We start from the raw sequence: 21,743 nt of genomic DNA, 5'->3' as shown, positions 1-21,743 counted from the left end.
CATTTTTAGAAACTATATATGAAACATAATTAAAAATAAAAGTTATTAATTACGACAATATGTAGTCGTTATTATATTATATATAGATTATAGTGACTTGATTAATTTAAAATGTTCAAAATTTATTTTATACTTGTTGACTAAATATTCATTAAAGAAAGATAAATAAATAGTATACATATGTTAAAAGTCCATATATGATCATAAAAATCTTATCTATATCAATATTTTGATAATTTTATTTATATTTACTAAATATAATATATATAATATTTTATGATCTGACAAAAATATGTTATTACATATTTAATTAAAAAAACATGTTATTACATACTTAATATGGTCATATAAGATAAAGTTAGGCTACAAATTAATTTTAAAATAAAAATTAAAAATCATGAAAATGTAATAAATTACTCCCTTCGTCCATGAAAGAACTTCCTAGGAGGGAGTGGCACGGGTTTTAATAAAATGTTGTATAGTGTATTGAGAGTGGAGAAAAAGTTGTAAAGTGTATTGGGAATTGTGAAAAAGTATTAATAATTTATTGTGTTGTTTTAATTAATGTTATTTGAGTGGTGAGAATTGTCTTGGAGTATTTTTTAAGTGGTGGGGTATTGTCCCAAAATAGGAAAAAGTAGGAAGTTCTTTCGTGGACGGAGGGAGTATATGAGTAGAAAAAATTGTAATAAAAGGATATTTGTATCATTTAGATTAGACGAAATAAACAAACAAATAAAATTTAAAAATATAATTATTCGCAAAGATAGTAAGGAAGTTTTTGGAGGAAAAATATGTTGGAAATTGGTTGTGAGTAACCAATATTTGATAATTTTTCGAGTACCGAAAACATTTAATTTAGCAGAATTAAATGGGACAGGATCGATCTACGTTCCGAGTAGATGATCGTAGTATATTTATTTACTCAAAACCGATTTCCGGTGAGTGAGAAATAATTATTTAAAGCTGGGTACTTGAAATATGGAGCTGTGGGAAAAGATAAGCATTAAAGAAGATTTAATGCTTATCCCACATTGAAATGTGGATAACATTTATTACAGTATAAATGCTATTACATCAGAGCATGTAATAAAACTGTGTGCACACGTGACGGGTTGCAAAGCCCACACGCGCGCGCCGCCGCCGCCGCCGCCCACCCAGCCCCGAAATATTCATTTTTCTCGGTTGGGCTTGACTAACAGATAAATATTTTTTGGGTAGGATTAATTATATCTAAATCGAGAAAATTAAAAGGATTTATTGGCTTAATTGGCTATTAGGCCTTATAATTGATACATAATGTTTGGAAGTTGAACAAAAAAATTGTACACGAGTCACATTTAATATAAAGTGAAAATACTAATTAAGATAGCATCGATCTTGATTGAAAGATTCTTGAATCGTTCACGTGAACTAAAGTTTTTGGTGATTAACATGTTAATAACCAATGATTTATTGTTAATGTGCAAAGGAGGTGGAAAATTAGTTGAGCATCCACTTCTCAATGATAGCAATGTGTGACACTCACATTTCTCATTTCTCATTTCTCATAATTGAGGTACCCTAAAGTCAATTAGTTATACATGTGCAAACATGGTACATTCCAACCAACTAGGGATCCTAACATTTTGATTAAATATTAACTTCACTATATCGTGCAACACTCCAACTTCATTAATCATTATTGTACCAAAAATTATTGATCAACCTCCTCAATATTACACACACGCACAAAATGATCAAAAATATAAATTAAATAGTATGTGTCAGAAAATGTAATGTTTTTTGCTCCTTCGTAAACATAACTATGCTAATATTGTTCACTTTTTTCTATTTATTTTATATGAATTCGAAGTTGAGATCTTTGACCTCAAACATTATTCTACTTATAGAACATGCTTACTGCTAAATTAATTTTATTTGCAGAAAATTTATTGATTTTTTTCAAAAATCGTAAAGCTACTACTTTTAGAGAAACGTTTACATTTTTGGCAGCAACGCGAAAAAAGTAAAACTAGTATTTTGCAGAGTTTGACTCCTAATTAATATGTAAAAAAGACGGCACACGACTTAATTATTCACACAATAAAGAAAAAATATATAAGTATTATCTATTATTATTATTGATATATTATTATGCTCATTAATATATTCTCTAATATTTTCATATTCTATATATCCATACTTTCATAGATCGAAATAACACTTCATTTTCTTAAATCGTGAGGCATCTAAATTTGGCGTAAAACCATGCCAATTAATTCATTTCTTGGAAATTAATTAATGAGATTGTAACCAGTTTAATTAATTAATCAATTCAATTGGATGTGTAATTTTATCGAAACGAACATGAGTTTATAAAAAAAAAAAAAATAGCAGCAATTGTTAAAAATGAGAAGAACATAAACTTGAAAATCAACCCTTTCACATTTATTCATTGACGTCAAGTTTGTCGTGCATACATAAAATTCTATTATGATAATAAGTGACCAAATTAAATTGAGCTCTAGGATCATTTCACCGTGAGATGGGTCTTCATCTTTAAATGAAAACTAGTATTTTCCCCGTGCGATGCACGGGTATTATTTTTTTTAGATATTATAATTTTTATTTTTTTCTTTAAAAAAATTATTATATTTTTTATTTTATCTTAGTATTAAATTATACTCACTCTGTCACAATTCAAATGTCTCATTTTCTATTTTGGATTGTCCCACTTCAAATGTCTCATTCCTTTTTTGGCAATACACACTCTCTCTATACTTAATATTTAAATAATTTTCACCAACTCAACCCACTTTATCTACTTTTTACACATTTCTTAATCTCCGTGCCCAAAAGAAAGGAGACATACGGAGCAGGACGGAGGGAGTATATTATATAAAAATAATGTGATTGTGATGAGTTAATATATATATATATATATATATATATATATATATTGAAGTGGTATAAATTTAGGAATATATCTTTGTAAGTGACATGAAATCACCAATCATATACTATATCAATAGTTTGAAGTGAAATTGTCTAAAAAAAATTTTAAAGTGAAATTAACTAAACGATGAGTTGCGATCATATTTATTAAGCTTCACTGTTATGTACACATCATTTATTTTATACACTTATTTTAAAATTTAATAATAATTATGCAAACAATAATTTATTATTGAAATCCATAAAATTAAACATATTTTGTTGTTGATTTTATCATAGCCATTAAAAATAATGTATTTACAATTTTTTCAATGACCACATGATATGCTTTTATATATAAATGTAGCTTTCTGATTAGACGGTTGCACTCGCGTTCAAACTCTAACCCGCGCTCAAATACAAACCCGCTTCCTGATTCGAACCTTGTAAATGACACTATTCAGTTATACAAATGACACTGTCTGTAATTGACTCTATTCGGTTATACAAATAACATCGCGTATAATTGACATTATAATATTGTAAATGACATTGTGTATAATTGACATTATTCATAAATATAAATGGCACTTCCTGTCATTGACATCATAAAATTATAAATGACACTATAATGTTTCAAAATGTTATAGCGTAATTTGTATAACTGAATAATGTCAATTATAGACAGTGACATTTGTATAAGTTATAACTGAATAGTGTCATTTACATGGTTTGAATCAAGATGCAGGTTAAAGTCTGAGTGCAAGTATAACCCGATTCTACAGTGCACCCAATAACACCTAAGTTTTTGTGTTTTGACTAATTGTTTACCTATTTTTATAAACGACAAATTAGTGTTGCTGATTATTTTGTTTCAAAATCTAAACAATTTAAAAAATTATCATCTAATTTCATGAAGAAAATGCATATTACCTAAAAAAAAAACTCCATCTTAACTATTTTTTTCCATGTCATTGTTTTCAATTTTAGGGCCGGTGAAATTGATTTTTTATTTTTTTTAATCTTTTAACCTATATAAATAATTAAATATTTTTTAATTTTATTTATGTCTCACTGAACATATTTTCAACTAACTTCCTATCCATATAATCATTTTACACAAAAACAATTTTTTATATATTTTGACGATAATTATTAAGTTTAGAATAAATTAATGTGGTTTAAGAACCTAATGTTATTAGTGTATTATATGAGAGATTATTTTTTACCAAAAAAATATCATTATACTTTTGTAGTATTAATTCTTATGAAATCCAATATTTTAAGATAAATATAAATGCTAATTCAAATGAGCATTTATATTGAAAATGATAACAAATTATAGTCGTAATTTAATAGATCAGAAATAGAACTTGCTAGTATAAATAAAAATCAGCATTAATTATGTAAATAAATGTTGAAATTAATATTGAATTGTGTAAATTAAGGTTAAAATTAATGCTACACTTTGGGCGGGAAAATAGTATAGGCATATTGGTTCCACTTTTATATATATATAGAATAGATTGTATATGGAAATGAACCATAAATATAAATATTGGATACATGAGGACCCCATAATATATTGTACTTAATACTAGAAACATTATTCGAATTCCATATCCTAAATTTGATAAGAAAGTGTTTATTTTGGTGGATAGGATAAATAAAATTAATAGAATTGAAGGATGATATCCAGAAAATATATATATATATATAGGGTTGGGTTCCAGTGGATCCCTATGCTTATAATAGATCCGTAGATCCAAATCTAGACCACACATTTATGACATGTGGCGCATCAAGATGGTGACACGTGGCAAGGCATTTCAAGGCCAAATCTGGAGAGGGGTAAAATTGGAATGTAATTTTCGAAATTCAAAAAAAAAAATTATATTTTCTCAAAATAGGTATATTTTAGATGCATAAAGTTTCATACGAGAATGCATGAACTTTCATATAGAAATGCATAAAGTTTCATATAAATATGCATAAGATTTCACCCCACCCCAACCCCACCCCCCACACCCCAGAACCCCACCCCACCCCAGAACCCCACCCCCACCCACCCCCTACCCCCCACCCCTCCACCCACCCCCCCACCCCCCAAATTTTTTTTTTTTTTTTAAAAAAACTGATTTTCTGACCACTGACCCACCCCTACCCCCACCCCCACCCACCCACCCACCCACCCCCCACAAATTTTTTTTTTCTCAAAAACTGATTTTCGGACCACTGACCCCCCACCCACCCACCCCCCCAAATTTTTTTTTTTTGAAAATCAGTTTTTAAAAAAATAAAAAAATAAAAAAAAAATTTTGGGGGGGGTGGGTCGGTGGGGGGTGGGGGTGGGGGTGGGCCAGCAATTAGAAAATCAGTTTTTGAAAAAAAAAAAAAAAATTTTTTTGGGGGGGGGGGTGGGGGTGGGGGGTGGGTGGGGTGGGGGGGCAGGGGGCAGGGGCAGGGGCAGGGGTGGGGTGGCGAAACTACCAGATTTATTAAAATGAAATGCATTTTTTGTATAATTTAATGCATTTTTATGTGAAAACTTTATGCATTTTTGTTTGATTTTATATGCATGTGAAACATGCATATTTTTGGGGGTGGTAATGGGGAGGGTTGGGGGGTGGTGTGGGCTGGATTGGGGGGTGGTATGGGGTGGGGTGGTGAAAATACCAAAACTGAAAAAATTAAATGCATTTTTCTGTTCAAAGTTATGCATTTCATGTGAAAACTTTATGCATCTTTGTGTGAAACTATATGCATCTAAAATTTTTTTTTGGGGGGGATGGGGGGTGGGTCGGTGGGGGGTGGGGGTGGGCCAGCAATTAGAAAATCAGTTTTTGAAAAAAAAAAAAATTTTTTTGGGGGGGGGGGGGTGGGGGTGGGGGGGTGGGTGGGGTGGGAGGGCAGGGGGCAGGGGCAGGGGTGGGGTGGTGAAACTACCAGATTTATTAAAATGAAATGCATTTTTTGTATAATTTAATGCATTTTTATGTGAAAACTTTATGCATTTTTGTTTGATATTATATGCATGTGAAACATGCATATTTTTGGGGGGTGGTAATGGGGAGGGTTGGGGGGTGGTGTGGGCTGGATTGGGGGGTGGTATGGGGTGGGGTGGTGAAAATACCAAAACTGGAAAAATTAAATGCATTTTTCTGTTCAAAGTTATGCATTTCATGTGAAAACTTTATGCATCTTTGTGTGAAACTATATGCATCTAAAATATATCTATTTTGAGAAAATCTAAAAATATATATATATTTTTTTAATTATTAAATCCGAAAATTACATTCCAATTTTACCCCTCCAGATTTTGCCTTGGAATCCTTGCCACGTGTCACCATCTTGATGCGCCACATGTCATAAATGTGTGGTCAAGATTTGGATCTAGGGATCTATTATAAGCATTGGGATCTATATGATCCCATTTATATATATATATATATATATATATATATATATATATATATATATATATGCACAAAAATTCTGAGTCATATCGGACCGAGCTACTTTTGACAACTCTGAGTCCTTTAGTAGACCAATTTAATAGATTTTCCCTAATTAGTTTTTCGACACGTACATATTCATATTTATATTTTCCTTTTCTTTTTACTTCTACTGTTCTCACATAATCATTTTAGATAATAAACTTTGGAGAATCGTTCAAATGAGTTTCGATATATATTGTATTATAAAATAAAATCAATTTCAGCTTTTATATAGTGAAGATTCATTACTTTATTAAATACGAATATGAGTAATAAAAAGGGGATAGCTAGCCAATATGACAATGTCACAAATTTTGAAATGCCATAAACCATAAATATAAATAAATAATAATATACATTTTATGCGATAGAGAATTTATGACGTCTTCGTTAGGCGAATGTTTCCACTATTTTGCCTTCTTCTTCTTCTTCTTCTCACACCAACCATCACTCTAGAATTGCCACCCAATCACTAAAATTAATTCCACAAATTTAATGATATTTTCTTTTTTATTTTTTCTGTACAAATCATCTTCTGCAAACTTCCATAATGGAAGCCGCTGTCACCAAAAATTAATTATTTTCAATATAAATTGGACTTCTTTCTGTGACACGCAAAATTGAAAACGATTGTGCCATGCATATGCGAGGCATAATCATCGTAAAATATCGTTTACAAGTGTCACAACTGTAAGGCCCATTGGGCCCGCACCCCATGCTTAATTCCGCGGGCCCTCCAAATCGGGCTTTGATGTACGACATCTAAGGCATATGGTGCACCACGTGGAGTTTTGATGGGCACGTTACACATGAAGACAAGAAATGTGGGGATGAAAATTCATATGATTTGTCACAATTGAGCCCACAATCGAAAAGGTATAATTTATTTCCTTTCACATATATATATGGCCCGGCCCGTTGCCCGACACTGCTAGATATAGTGATGGGCGACTATTAAAGTCGGCTTGGTTCTTTTATTAGCTCATCTCACATTGTCGACTACTACATTATATTTAATTAATCGAGTACATATTCAAGTTATAAAATTAATAGTGATAATAATAGAATGGGGGTGAGTTCATTTTGCAACATTAAGTAGGATTGGTTAGTTTTATTCAGATTAATTCATTATTTACTTTACTGAGTAACGTATGATTGTTGTCTCAAGGCCCGATATCATTTCATAAATTTTTAACTATTGTTTGAATATGAATCTAATTTAATAAACGGGGTGACCGGTTACTTCAAATTAAATTGATTCGAAATTATCAAAAATTAAATTTATCTGAATTTAATTTTGTCATAGATATATGAAGGGCATGCAAACTCATAAAACAAAACTAATATGATGTGAACGATTTAGGTGTAATTGTCTTTTATATACTCCCTCCGTCCACCAATCAACTACCCATTTGCCTCTAAAATTTTGTCCACCAATTAACTACCTACTCTGCTTTTTGGACACATATACCCTCCCTTACTTTTTAAATTACTACACTCTACCAATTAGACCCACCACACTCTTTCATTACTTGTCTACTTAATCCAATTTTGATGTTAATTAAATGGAGTAGTATATTTTAAATTTCAAGTTTATTTATTTTCTAAAAAATTTATTTCCAATTTATTTATTTTCGAAATTTCAAGTATATTTATTTATTTATTTTCGAATTTTCAGTTTATTTATTTTCTAAAAAATTTATTTTCCAGTTTTCAATTTATTTATTTATTTATTTATTTTCTGAAAATTTTAATTCCAGTTTATTTATTTTTGAATTTTTAGTTTATTTATTTTCTGAATTTTCAGTTTATTTATTTAATTCCAGTTTATTTATTTTTCAATTTTCAGTTTATTTAATTGTTTATTTTCTGAAAATTTTAATTCCAGTTTATTTATTTTCTGAATTTTCAGTTTATTTATTTTCGAATTTTCAATTTATTTATTTATTTCCAGTTTATTTATTTTTCAATTTTCAGTTTATTTATTTATTTTCTGAAAATTTTAATTCCAGTTTATTTATTCATTTATTTATTTCCAGTTTATTTATTTTCTGACTTTTCAGTTTATTTATTTTCGAATTTTCAGTTTATTTATTTATTTTCGAACTTTAAGTTTATTTATTTTGTAAAAAAAAATAATTTTCCAGATTTTAATTTATTTATTTAATTCTAGTTTATTTATTTTCAAAAAAAATAATAAATTTTCCAGATTTTAATTAATTTATTTATTTTCGAATTTTCAGTTTTTTTATTTATTTATTTTCTGAAATTTCAGTTTATTTATTTATTTATTTTCGAATTTTCAGTTTATTTATTTATTTATTTCCAGTTTATTTGTTTTCTGAATTTTCAGTTTATTTATTTATTTTCGAACTTTAAGTTTATTTATTTTATAAAAAAATTATTTTCCAGTTTTTAATTAATTTATTTATTTATTTTCGAATTTTCAGTTTATTTATTCATTTATTACCAGTTTATTTATTTTCTGAATTTTCTGTTTATTTATTTATTTTCGAACTTTAAGTTTATTTATTTTGTAAAAAAATATAATTTTCCAGATTTTAATTTATTTATTTAATTATAGTTTATTTATTTTCAAAAAAAAATAATTTTTCCAGATTTTAATTAATTTATTTATTTTCGAATTTTTAGTTTTTTTATTTATTAATTTTCTGAATTTTCAGTTTATTTAGTTATTTTCGAATTTTCAGTTTATTTATTTATTTATTTCCAGTTTATTTGTTTTCTGAAATTTCAGTTTATTTATTTATTTTCGAATATTCAGTTTATTTATTCATTTATTTCCAGTCTATTTATTTTCTGAATTTTTAGTTTATTTATTTATTTCGAACTTTAAGTTTATTTATTTTATAAAAAAATTATTTTCCAGTTTTTAATTTATTTATTTATTTATTTTCGAATTTTCAGTTTATTTATTTATTTATTTCCAGTTTATTTATTTTCTGAATTTTCAGTTTTTTTTTTAGAACTTTAAATTTTTTTATTTTCTAAAAAAAATATTTTCCAGTTTTTAATTAATTAATTTATTTATTTTCGAATTTTTAGTTTATTTATTTATTTATTTCCAGTTTATTTATTTTCTGAATTTTCAGTTTATTTATTTATTTATTTTTGAATTTTCAATTTATTTATTTTTCCGTTTATTTAATTAAAGAGTAAAAAAAGAAAGAAAAAAATAGCGTATAAAAAAAAGAACACTTTAATAAGTCAAGGCATTAAAATAATGTCAAATAGCTAATGAAAGATTAGTAAAAGTAATCAAAATATATTAATACTACCCTTTTAGTCTTTTACACCACTTTTACAACACCTTTTTCAGCTTTCTTAGTTTCCGTGCCGACCATCAAATGGGTAGTTGATTGGTGGACGGAGGGAGTAGTATATAACTTGTATTTGTAGTTAACTAGTTATCGAAATTCTAGATTTGCTCATCTAGGAAAGTAAACCCCCTTAAGTTAGATAAATTGTAAGATGTATATTTTTCGTTTTATTGTTTAAGATTTAGATTATACCAAAATATCAAAAATAATTTAACTTTTGGACCACACATGGTGTCTTTGTTGCCGTGTCTCATCATTTTCTAGAAGTTTCAAATTACTCTCTCTCTCACAAAAAAAAAAAAAGAAAAAGAAAAAGAAAAGAAGAGAGTCATAACGTAGAAGACGAAAAGGTAGGTTGAGGCGCAAAATCTATTTTGACACTGTGTGCTACAAGAGTGGGTTCTACTTCACTAATTGATGTTATTCTTCTTACATTACAAGATAGATTAGTATGTGATACCTAAATGTGAGTAGCTTTATTCAAATCGTTACAGACTATATTTACTTATTCACAACATTTTATTATTTTGCTCAAACCAACATGCATGTGAGAGCAATTATAATGATTGGCATTTCTTGATATGACATTGGGTACTAATTTTGCTCATCCTTGAATACGTGTGCGCGTACTGTTTTTGTATTTTATTTTATTTATTTGTTTCATTATTATTTTATTCCTATTTGTTTTTTTTAGAAAAATTAGTTTCTGTCTTCTTCTTTTTTTTTTCGTTTTTTAGTAGCCATCAAACGCAATGTAAAATATAGATTGCGGCAAATGGAGGAACGACCCAAACAAATTTGTCCTGCAAAATATACGTATTTTTTTACTTTTCTTTAAAGATGATTATATAGTGGACTGCACGTGGATTATGTAATATTGGCCGTACGACTACAAAGTACTCCATGTTTGAATGACATTTGATTTTATTTTTAGTGACTATGGTGGGATAAACATGGATTTCGTATAGCTAGTACTCATGATATATACAAATAATTCTAAATATAAATATTAGATATTTCTATTCCCTACTTGAATATCAAAAAAGGATATGCACTTCTTTTAGAGGATATGCACTTCTTTTTAAAGAACGATAGATACACCGCACACGTATTATACGTTTTATATTCAAAAAGTCGTGTATTTAGAGGATATATGCTTCTTTAAAGAACGATAGATGCACCACACACGTATTATATTTTTTTAATTCAGAATTATTTATACGTTCTAATTTCAAAATCATTTATTTAGATGATATGCATTTTTTTTAAAGAACCATGGATACACCAATCATTTTTTTGTTTTTTGTATAATAAACAAATATTTAATACGGATGTGTCAATATATTTATGGTCCCTCATATCATATAGTACTTAATTCAAAACCATTTATTTCGACCTCTAAACTTATAATTATTTACATTCTATTTCTCTTGTATTAACATGAATTGGAATCATTTGTCCTCTTGAAATAATTCAACATCACCACTTAGAATTAAGACATAAATAAAATAGTTATTTTTATTAAGAGATGACAAAGAAGACAAGAAATAATAATAGACTTAATTTAATTTATAATTATAGTATATTTCATCAAGCTTAACATCTACCGTAACAATCGTATTGCAAATAACGGCCCCATTTCCGACAAAGGATTGAATGCATATGTGTGAACATACATGGCTGCGGTGTTGACTTGGTGAGTTCAAAATTATGGGGTTGAGAAATATGGTCACATGAAATGAAATAATCACTTCCAGTATTAAAATATAAATTAAAAATTGCAAACTTAATTATCAAAAGTCAAACCTTTTGCAATGCTGTACGTGGGCTCATTATCGAGTCATGGATATGATCTGCTGTTATATACATTTTGACAGTGGGTCCCTTTTCTCAAATCCAATCAGAAACCGCCAAGTTTCTCCTTATAGATAATGTATTGGGCTCGAAAATAATTGCACCTGCATTTAAGTTTAATTTAAAACTTGTTTAATTTCTTCTATGGGACAAAAATATTTCTCCTCTTTCCATCTTATCGATAAGGATGTCGATTTAAAAATAGCTTTAATTTAGTATTTTGTAAACAATGCAAAATACTCCATTCATTTTATTATAAGTGGTATAAGGATTTTATGTGAGTGTTGAAATAATTAAAATGGAGTAAGAATCTCACCTATTTTTACTAAATAATCAAAAAATGAATACAAAAATATGAAAGATCCAAAAATAAAAATAAAAATACTAAAAGTTGTGATCGAGATATTAACACAAAAACTCCCATGAAACCGATTATACGGTGAAACCGGCTTCACAATGACACTAGTTTAACATACAAGTGATATAAAATATTATTTGTATGTTGAAGTAGTGTCATTGTGAAGCTGGTTTCACCATGAAATCGGTTTTACCGGAAACCATATAGAGTATTAATTAATGAAAAGATGGTGGTGTCCACTTTATATACTATTTAGATAAAATTTCTTGGGTGATTAAATCTATTTCTAGTCGCTCCAAAATCTAAGATTTTGGCTTGTCAATTCTTTTACTACTTAAATTGCCAGGCTTAGCTCAAGAGTCTAGTGCGCATTGACTCCCGAGCCCCCACTAGAGGTGCTATAACCTCATTTGGTGATACGTTTTGGATAGTTCAATCTTAAACGGTAAAATTCTAATAAAAAAAATATATGTAAAATTCAAATTATAATCGTTAATAACAAAATTAAAGATTTCTAACTGTATGCACTTAATGCTATTTTTCAACTGTAATTCACCAAAATTTTTGGTAGTGTTACCCGTTGTGATGGAACTTTTTAGGGTTAATTTCGCCTCCAACCATCTAAATTTATAGACAAAATGGAACAGACAATGAATATTAACATATAGTAGTTTTTTTTGCTCAAATTGTATTTTCACTTTTGTAATTTTACTGGAAGTTCCAATAATTCTCGACTTTATCGTCTCAAAGGGAATAAAAATCTCGAGTTTGTAGATATATAAAAACCATCATCGCATTTCAGTTACTATGACATAGCTCAAATAAATATAAGAATTTACATATTTAATTCGATTTAAATAGAAAAACTATAAATAATTAAATAAATAAAGAGTTTGGATGAGAACTGTCACACATATATGAATCCTAAACTTCATAGTTTTATAAACACTAGTTAATGATATGCGTGTAAACATGAATTCAATTATATGATTTTAATAAAAGGAATTATTTTTTTCTGATCAAATTTTTTTTATGTGATTTAATTAATTATTTCAAGTTGCAAATTTATTCTCATTTCTCAACGCATTTAATTTAGTCATTTTTATTGACAAATGAGAATGAATCTAAAACGTGAAATATTTAAATTATATGACTGATATTTATCTGTGCAAGTATACTAGTAACTCGTGTTCATAAAAATAAAACATATAGTATAATATAATTATGTCGTGATCGATTTACAGAAATTTAAATACATTTTTTAATTATCAAAGTAAATACATGTCCTTATAAATTATAAGTAAGAGCATTATAATATATCAAAATTTGTAAGTATTCATATTTTTACAGTACATAGTACTTCCTCTCTCCCATTTCAAATGGTCCAAAACTATAAGACTATTTTAAATGGGCGCCAATTTGAAGTGGTTCTATAATTTTGGGCTATTTGAAATGAGACTGATGGAGTAATAGGTTTGTGTCGGTATTTCTCTCTTTTATTATTCTACTTTTTATTGTGCAATCCACTATGAACATTTGTCATAATGGAAGGTATCGATAAATCCTAAATTTTCTATAATTATATCAATTTCTTAAGCCATCAACATAAAGCTTCCTTTAAAAATTAAAACCAATCCACATCCTCTGTTGTCAATCTACGTGACAGCTCATATTACATTGGTAGACGATTGAAATGTTAAAATATTAAGAAATTAAATTTTAGAGTTTATATAAAGAAAATATATATACACTCTAACATTGAACAATCTCAACACCTTAGAATTGTCACATATTCTTTATTTATATATGTACGTAATAGGACATGTCATACAATTTAATAATAGAGACTTAAGAGGCATTTGTAAGAGAATTAACATTTATTTTGTATGACCGATAAGATGAATGATTGAATATTTTTATTCTCGAGAACAAGATTTCTTCAATCCCAACTTTTCAATGGGACGCGAATCAAGTAAAACTAGCTCAAACGATAGAAATATTCAATGATATTGAGATATCTCAAAATTTCAATCTATCTAACTATACAAATAAATATTCTTTCTATTTGTATCTATCAAAATTAATTCTCAAAAATGAAACACCCCCTAAATACATAAGAACTCAAGTCAAAATTAACAGTACGACAACATTTATTGGGAGATTAAGATTGACACAATTAGAAGTATAGTAGAAATTATATAGTATGGTTTGAAATTCACGAGACATATTTAGATTTAGTGACTGATTAGGGCACCAAAACCACTCATTTTTTTCGTATATTAATTCAATCTCATATTTAATTTTCTAAGAATTAGATGGATGAATCTGATGTCAAAGTGAAAGTACCGTACGGCATAAAAAATGGTGAGTTGGGATTGTTGTACGTATATATATACGTCGAAGTTTGGCCTTATTCTTGAAATGAGGTAAGCTAAGCCACATTCACAATTTCCAATAGATAACGATGAATGTAGGAGTAGGACCAAGCATTTCAATTCGGACACAAGCATATTTGTTCATGCTAGGCAGCAAGAGTCAAAAATAAACGAAACTGTCGAGCTGCATACACACCAACAAAGCCAAAACCAACATAATTTTGTATGCACATAACAATTAATTTTTGCATATTGTCATTGCATCAATCGTTTTCGATATTTTACACACAACTTTTGGTATTAAGTTTGCGAAGCCACGCACCACAAATTAGTTCACTCAATTTCTACGAAGCCTTAAATTGTCAGTAGATGTTAGTTAAGGAGTAAGATGTGGTTAGATATATGGAGAAGTTGTTAATATCTGCATTAAAAACATAACATATATAGCTATCAACCTTATTAATCACAACACTCACTAATGCATCAAATATGATTCAAGTGTGTATGACTATTTCGAGAAAGGCCCTTTTGATCATCATTATCAAAGGTTCAATGAAAAAGCAACAATAGTTAATTTCAAGTATTAGAATGGAAGAAAAATACACAGCTTCACTTTATAAAATTGAAGATACTTCAAATTCTCACCTTATAAGTCTGGATTGTCTTTCCATTTTATTTGGATACAGTCTAATCTGTACTGATTTAATTATCGTGCAAATTGTTTAGAATTCTTTGTAGTATTTAATCGGTTTATGATATAAAATATGGAAAAATTAAGAAAAAGAAACTCAAATGTATATATCTACATCTATACATACATATATATAAATATAAGGGTCAAAATTTAAAATACCCACCTTCATAACTTATCTATTAAAAATACCCACTTTCACAAAACCCCTATCAACCATATCCAACTCATCATTCATACCCAAACTATCCCTCAACCAATCCTCAACAAATCCATCATTAAACCATTTCATGTTCAAATTATCATAATTCAAATAATACATAATCAGGCCCAACATGCTTCCGTACAACTTCTAAATAATTCAAAACATAAATCAACAGTATACCTTTCGTCGACTGGTCACCTTCCGGAGCTTTAATCGCGTTTTACGGACTTCTTGCCTCCTCGGCCTTCGTCCAACCACACGCTCGCAAGTGGTGGTTGCAACCTTCTTCCTTCACTGTGTTCCGGCTTTTGCCGAATGGTCACCTTCAGGAATCAGTTTCCCTCCTTCGCTGTGTATCGACTCTAAATATTTTTGTTGAAAAATGAAAAGAAGATATTTATACTAAACCGAAATAGTTGGGCAAAAACTAAGTGTTTATAGAGGAATTATATAAAATTTAATTTATTTCATAAAATACTCCCTAAGGGAGGAGACAAACTTGTTTAGCTACTCATAGTAGCTAATACTTGTGTACATAAAAATAAAAAGGAACTAAAACTAAAAACGAAAACTTTAAAAACAAGAATTAAAAATTACAAAGATAGATTCTGAAGAGAGAGTGTGTAGTGTGAGAAAGTTGTGAAATTTTTCGATGATCTCTTCTCTTCAGCACTTGTCCATATATAGAGGTCTGATACCCTCTATTATTGCTTGGTGGTTGGCCTCGGATGCTATCTTCGTGGCCAGCTTGCTTGATTATGACATCCACCTTCTTTTGTCGGCCTTGATTGCCGACACTTGTTAGTGGCATCACATGGTGCTGGACCCTCGCCTTATCGTCTTGTGATAATGCTAGTAGGGGCCGGCTACTTTTCCTTCCACTCACTTTTGTCCTGAAGCTTTTGGTGAGTGGTCCTCCTGTTCTTCCACCCACTTTTGTCGTTTCTTTTGTGGGTGCGATCCTTGCTGTGAATCACATGATTCACTCTGCTTTGTCGGCCACCTTACTTTTTTGGTGCCCGAGGTGTTCTTCCCTTTGGTGTCTGACGTTCATCATGTTCATCAGACCGGAACCTTCTTCTATCAGGTTTCGGGAGGAAACCTTTGCCGAATTCTGGCTCCTTCTGCGACGAACATTGGTCGCAGATTCTCTCGATCCAATGGCTAACATGAGCCATATTGCAGAATTTGCGACGAGTCTCTTTGCTCCCCGCGATCTTGTTTCCCCAAATAGTTTGCCTCTTATTCTCGAAAGAATTTTCAGCAAACTGGGTTGTGGTTCCTGTCATTGTATTGACCAGGAACGTTCCCAGATCTGAGCTCTGAAAGAACTTGAATCTGGACTTCATTTTGTCCATCTCGGTAAGACAGACCCAAAGACCCCATGCTCGTCTCGTGGAGATTTGATCCTCCGTAAATGTTGAGACGATTGCGGCATTAAACTCAGGAACTTTGATCCGGTTCAAGGCTCCTGTATCTGGTCTCCGAAGCTTGATGAAATGGAAGGCTTCGTAGACTCCTTTGCCAACTGGCTCTGGAGCTGCACTGAAAAAGTACAATTCCAGAACGTCTCCCCTTTTGAGGGACTCGTTGTTCTCCCATGCGTCGAACACCGTTTTCTGGATCCATTTGGGTAGACCCTTGATTTCGGTGAATGCCGGGGAAGTGGTATAAACTGAAGCTAATGCCCCAAATTCATACCATTCTTTAACATCGTTTGGATTGGCTCCTGGCGTGAACCAAACCCTTGGATATTTTCCTGCAACATCAACCCGGCAATTTCCCGGATTAATGCCCCTTCTCGTGAGAAGTTTCTCCCACCTGTCTTGATAATTCTGCCAAGAAGGAGAAGAAATAATAAGATTAGTATCAACCTTAACTTGGCCTGTCATGGGCCTAAGGCTGATCTCTCCCTCTTTTACCCCAGAGGTGGAGGGTTGACATGTTGATTCAGGGAGTGACCCCTTAACAACATCTTTTCCTCGAGCGTCCGGCTGTGAAGCCATTCTCTCAGGACTTGGGCTAGGGGTACTTGAATCCCCTGCTACAGGTAATCCGCCCTGTACGGAAAGCATTGCTTTAGCCCGATTTTCACGGACTGCGCGCAAGAGCGGCTTTTCAGTTGCTTCCTGAAGATTGAACATCTTCATGAAACAGACATCAATTTGGCTAGATACTTTGGCTTCGTCAGCCGCTTGTATCTTTCCTGCTTGTTTAGTATGCAGCACACATCTGTGCCACTCTTGTTGTAGCAGCTCTAGACTTTCAAAGAGCTGCCCCTGTATTGCCTCGATGGCCTCCGCTTCAGGGAGCTCCATCCCTTGTAAGGAAATCTGCAAGAACATTCTGATCAGATTTCAAGACGACAATATCATAATCATAATATTGACATTCGGCTTGCCATCTAAGCAATCTAGATTTTTCAGGCTTAGATTCAATCTTTTTTGTTAAGAAAGCTTTAACGTTAGTGTTATCTACTTTCAAAACAAATTTCTTAGCAAGTAAGAAAAGCGGCCATTTTTTAAACGCCTTTCGCACTGCAAAGAACTCCTTTTCGTTAATGTGCCATCGCACAGCTTCGTCATCGGAAAAGAGACCGCTACAATATCTGCAAGGTTCTTCTCCATAGGGGGTGATCTTTGTAAGCACTGCTGCCCACCAGAAATCACTCGCGTCTGTATAGAGGACAAGGTCATCCTCATCTTGTGGTATTGAAAGTTTTGGGAGATTTTTACAAATCTCTTTTAACTTCTTCATACCATCCCGATGCTCCTTTTTCCAAATGAATGGAACATCTTTCTTCAGCAACGGACTGAAGACTTTCCGGTACTCCGCAAGATTTTTGATAAACATTCCTGCAAAGTTAACAACTCCGAGAAAGCTTTGGAGCTGCTTCTTTTCTTTGAGATCCTCCGGAAATCCCTGGACTTTTTCCACAATATGATCTTGTAGAATTATCCCAGATTCATCGATCTCGATCCCCAGAAACTCCATCTTCTGGGTGGCTATGACTGCCTTCTTTTCCGACAGCACTAGTCCTTCTTGTTGACAAACATCCGCAAAGATCTCCAGATGCCTGACATGTTCATGAATGTTTTTTGATGCAATAAGGATGTCATCAATATAAACAAACATAAACGAAGAATAATCTTTGAAGAGATTATCCATCTTCCTTTGGAATATCTGAGGCGCGTTGGCTAGCCCCATTGGCATGACATTCCAGACATAATGTCCTTGTGGAGTTGAGAAGGCTGTGAACTTCTTACTCCCTTCTTCCATGCGAATCTGGTAGAAGCCTGATTTGCAATCGAACTTTGAGAATACCCTTGCACTTCTAATGCAATTGATGAGGTGTTCTCTGCTTGGGATGAAGTATCCATCAAATTCAAGAATGTCATTAATCCCTTTGTAATTAATGACCAATCTTGGTTTTCCTCGCTTGATCTCCCCATGATTTCTCACCAGAAATCCCGGACTGCTGTAGGGTGATCTTCCTCCTTCGATTAACTTTAAATCAAGGTGTTCCTTGATTACACTCATCATATCCTGTTGATCTTGAGGATTCATCAGGATAGGTTTGAACCTGACGAACTCGTACTCCTTTCCAGCCTTAACTTTCAAGGTTGCTCTGAGTTGGTTCTTGTCCCACCATGCCAAAGGATCCTCGTGGTAACACTTCTGGATTCTCCTTTTGACGTCGGCTATAGACACCTGTTCGTCTTCCTTGATATCCTTGTGTGATATCAGGGATACTTTGAGGATTTGAATTTCCTCCTCAGAGAGATCTGGAAATCCCTCAGTTCTGCATTTGAGCAAAACCTCGCCGAATCTCCGTTGATCCTTCATTTGGGGACGCCGGAGTCTGCCATCATCACCACGCTTGCTGCGGAACTTGATTGGTATTGAACGATGAAAAGCTCCTTGGAGCCTTTGCACAATGATTTTGTGGTCACAATTGGTTGTGAACACAAGCCTCCTAGCCTCATTGTCCTGTATAAATCTCTTGAAGCTTTGCAGAAAATTATTTCCCAATAATATATCTGCTCCGGTATCATGGAAATAAATTGGTGGAGTCTTGACCTTGTACCAAGGTGTCTGTCCTGCTCCGCCAATCAATATTTCCGTTTGCTTTACTCCCTTTGATAGAAGCAAAATCTTTTTAGAGAAATCCCTTCCTGCAATTCGAGGTAGATCTTCTTCCACTTCTGCTGGAAAGACTCCTCGTTTTGCTGTACAGATTCCTGCTCCCGAATCCACATAAGCAGCAAAATATTCTGCTTTGAATTTCTCGTATAACATCCCAACAGAGATGTATATTGAGAATGGACTTGTCATTAGATCATCAACCTTTGACGCCCGATTGTGATCTCCATTCTTCCTGATTTCCATGACCATGGTTTATATTTGTCAAGGAAATCTCGTCCTAAGATCAGGACATCTGCTTCTTGTCCGGCTTGGCCTTCGGTCTGGATTTCGAAACCTCCAACCTCCAGAGTTCCGATGTATCGGTTGTCACCTGGATTTGCCAAATAATACAACGAACTACAAGGAAACTGATTTTCCCTGCTTGTTGTATCAAATTTTGTGGAAACTTGTCTCCATCCTTCGGGACATTTGAGTTTAACCCTCATGTCTGGAGCTGGTGTTTCCTGGATCGCCATTCTCTCATATGATTGAGAGAAACTTCTTGTAATAGACCCTGAAGTCAGTCTATTTCCTTGAAATGATAGCCTCGGTGCTCCCAGTCTGAGACTTTGAGTATGGCTTAGCACCGTCTTGTCTCCAATATCGATGTCGATTTCTCCGATCTGAGGAATCTCCACTCGGTTTGGTTTGACTGCCCTGGCTACCTCCTTGAATATTTCTGGAATTTCAATAAATTCTTTTCCCAGAAATAATTCCGTGTGATGAGAATTTGATAGGGCATACGAGACTTGATAAGTCAGTGAGTATGGCCTATTCCCATCTGTCAACAGCTCCTTCTTTTTGTAGTCCTGATAGAGGGTCAGGGCTCTGCTGAAGGATGAATCTTGTAGATTATAAGCGATCTGTGGATAGAACTCGGTTATAATCGTCTTGGCATAGAGATTGCCTGAAAAGGCTCCCAGAACTGATGCTCTAGTATCTCTGATTCTTTTGTCGCAAAGTGCGACATCAATTGGTTGGTCTGTCCCAGGGGATAGGGATGATTTGATCACCAACTGAATTGCTCCAATATGAATCCATTTCATCGTATTTGCGACTTCTGGCTTCATTTTCTTAAGATCCTGCCTAATATCTTCGGCAGGTACCAGCTGGATCTCCACCTGATTACTTGTAATCTCCATTGGAAGCGCCATTTCTCGGTTTGTGACACCAAAATAGACATGATGCTTCCTCTTTGATGGTATCAAGCTATTAAAAACTCGATTTAATCTCCCATTGGAAAACCCTTGGTATGTTTGTACCTCTCCAGTTTCCCTATTGAGTTTCTTCACGAGCTTTTTCACCACTTCTTCCTGTGGAATCAAAAAATGGCTAGTGAATCCATTCTGATCCTCCTTCTGGATGTGGTGGACCTCGTGCTCCTCTTTAGTCTGACTCGTCTCCGGTTGATCCATCGGACATTCCCGAATCTTCAGAACTAAAGACTTCTTCTTGCTCATATATACTCTCATCAGAGGATATATCTTCAAATTGATACACGGGTATCAATTTCTGTTGGTAGATTGCGTCTTCGATATCCGGTGTGGATTCGAATCTCCTTATCTGCCTTTTCTCGTTATCTGGGCAATTGGTTGAAATATGCCCCTGTGCACCGCACGACCAGCAGTTGCAATCCTTAAAACTTTCATTTGCTTTGGCTTGAGTGCGCCTGAAAGTTTTTCTCGCCGGGATTCTCTTTTGATTTGAGAATCGGTTTCTTGATGGTCCGCTCCGTTGGCCTGACTTGTAGGAGCGTGCCTTCTGTCTGGTCCACATAGTTCTTGGCTTCCAAGAACTCCTTCTGGACTTTCTTTCATAGGGTTGATACCTATGTTTCTTTCGGCTCCTCCTTTGATACAGCAACTCAGCACCAATCTCTGTTGGAAGATCAATGTTGTCGCACATCAATGGGGACTTCTTGTTGAGTCTTCTCAATTTCTTGAGATTCCTTAAGTCTGCTGCCTTCTGGCACCATTCGGACAGCTTCTTGTGGACATAAGACATCCTCCTTGAGGCACTATCAAGGGGATATTCTCCCGGTGATACGTATTCGTTGATGAGCATCTCCCTCCATGGACTTGGAAACTTTGTGAAAAAGAGGTGCTTGGCGGTTGTATCATCAACTACCCCCATATGAACATATAGGGTATAAAGGCGTAGAAATTCATCAAGGAGGCTACTAAACAGATAAAGATCCATTTCTTGGGAATGGGTTTTTTCGAAGGATCTGCAGAAGAGAAGCGCAAGAAGTATCATCAGGCACTCTACAATCTTCGATTAGTGGTGCTAGAGCCAAAAGCTCTCGATGAACCATTTTGAGA

The sequence above is a fragment of the Salvia miltiorrhiza genome, chromosome 2 (genome assembly GCF_028751815.1).
Source record: "Salvia miltiorrhiza cultivar Shanhuang (shh) chromosome 2, IMPLAD_Smil_shh, whole genome shotgun sequence".
Lineage (NCBI taxonomy): Eukaryota > Viridiplantae > Streptophyta > Magnoliopsida > Lamiales > Lamiaceae > Salvia > Salvia miltiorrhiza.
This window is presented reverse-complemented; position numbering follows the sequence as displayed.